Genomic DNA, 2,150 nt, shown 5'->3' on the forward strand with positions numbered 1-2,150 from the left:
TAATTTGGATTACCCGTCCGGGCTAAATCCATTTTACACATATTCTTTGGGAGGGCTATATCAAGATAGGATCACCCGTCAAGGCTAGGTCCTTTTTACTGTCAATTCCTTTTCAGAGATCCATCGAATTTTCCTTCCGTTCAACCGGGATTTTTTTTCCCCTTTTTTTTTTCAAATATATCAATGTTTCATAAATTTCCATATAATGAACATTCAAATCATATTCATATAAAAAAAAATGCATTTCAAGCATTTAAGAATATAATTCAAGTTATACGAACTTACTTGGCGAAATTGCAAAAAATATCAAGATTAAGGGGCATTTTGGTAATTTACCATTTTCCCAATTTTCACCCGATCGTAAATTGAAAATTTCATTCAATTTATTAATTTAGATAATAAAAAAAACTCATTCCCTTCAATTTGGTCATTTTTTACATTTTTACAAAATTACCCCCTGAAGTTTTACTTTTACTCAATTCAGTCCTTAAGCCTAAAACATGCAAATTAGCCATGCTAGCTGGATATTCATATATATTTTCCTCCTCCTCCTCTCCATTCCACATCCTTAATATATATAACACACTTGTAAGTAACATTATCTATAATCTTTATTATTTACTTTTATGAATGTTCAATTTGTCCATCTGTGTCATAGTCACTAAATTATTTATATCTGGAGCTATATAACTCCAAATTAAGATACGATAATTTTCCCTGAAACTATACTTATATACCTTATTACCATAAAATTTTCAGAATTTTTGGTTTAGCCAATAAGTACAGTTTATTCTTTAAAGTTACCCCTGTTCTGCTGTCTAACAATTCCGATTCTTCTTCACTAAAAATTAATTATATCCTCGTACAAGATTCAAATGATGTTGTCGTTTATTTCTATGGAAAATAGGCTAATTATGGATTCTAAATATATAAATTTAAGCCCCTAATTATTTTTCTCCAATGTTTTATGATTTTCCAAAGTCAAAACAGGGGAACTCGAAATCATTCTGACCTTGTCTCATAAAATTTATTATATCTCATGATTCACAATTCCATTGCTTACATCATTTCTTTTATAAGAAACTAGACTCAATAAGATTTAATTTCATATTTTATTCATCCTCTAATTTGATTTATAAAATTTTTTGTGATTTTCCAAAGTTACACTACTATTGCTATCCAAAACAGTTTTAGTGAAAAATGTTGATTTCCATTTTGCCCAAAATTTCACAGTTTATACAATTCAGTCCTTGCTCAATTAACCCCTCAATTGAGCTAATTTTTCTCAATTAATACTTTAGTCTATCATTTTAAACTTCTTCATAACCCCTAAAAATCAGAACTTTAGCATTAGACATTAATTCCAAACTCTTTCTTAATTAAGTCCTAAAATGAATTTCCATCAATTTTACTTGATAAAATCATCATATACCAAAAGTAAAGCTTAAATTCTATGATTATTCATCATATTATTTCAGCACTCATCCATAAAAACTTTAAAAATTAGCCATGGAATCAAAAATTAATGAAATAGTAAGTTGGACCCAATTGTAAAATTCCAAAAACATAGAAATTTCAAGGAGAAAGCAAGAATTAAACTTACATGAAGCTAGAGCATGAAAACCAGCTTAAACCCCCTTCCATGGCTATTTTTCAGCTGATTAATATGAAGAGAAATGAAGAGAATTCTAGATATTCCAATTTAGTCCCATTTTTATTTAGCTAATTTTGGCAATTTTCCAATTTTGCCCTTATTTCACCCATTTCTTGATTTTTCTCATCTATTGCCACCCAAAATATCTCCTTTGGGCTTATTTTCACTTTAGGTCCTTCCTCATTTGACAATTGAGCTATTTAATCCTTTTAGCAACTTTTACACATTTTCCAATTTAATCCTTTTTATTTAATTGACCGCCTAAACGTCAAAATTTTCTAACGAATTTTTAATACTACCTTATTGACATTCCATAAATATTTATAAAAATATTTATGGCTCGGTTTATAACATCGAGATCTCGATACCTCTTTTTCTCAATTTCTTGACCAAATAAATCTTTATAAAACACAATTTACTATTCCAAAAATCTTTTAAAAACTACATTTGGCTCGTAAATATTAAATAATATATCTACGAGTTCATTTGTCAGATT

This window comes from Gossypium arboreum, chromosome 1, assembly GCF_025698485.1.
Source record: "Gossypium arboreum isolate Shixiya-1 chromosome 1, ASM2569848v2, whole genome shotgun sequence".
NCBI lineage: Eukaryota > Viridiplantae > Streptophyta > Magnoliopsida > Malvales > Malvaceae > Gossypium > Gossypium arboreum.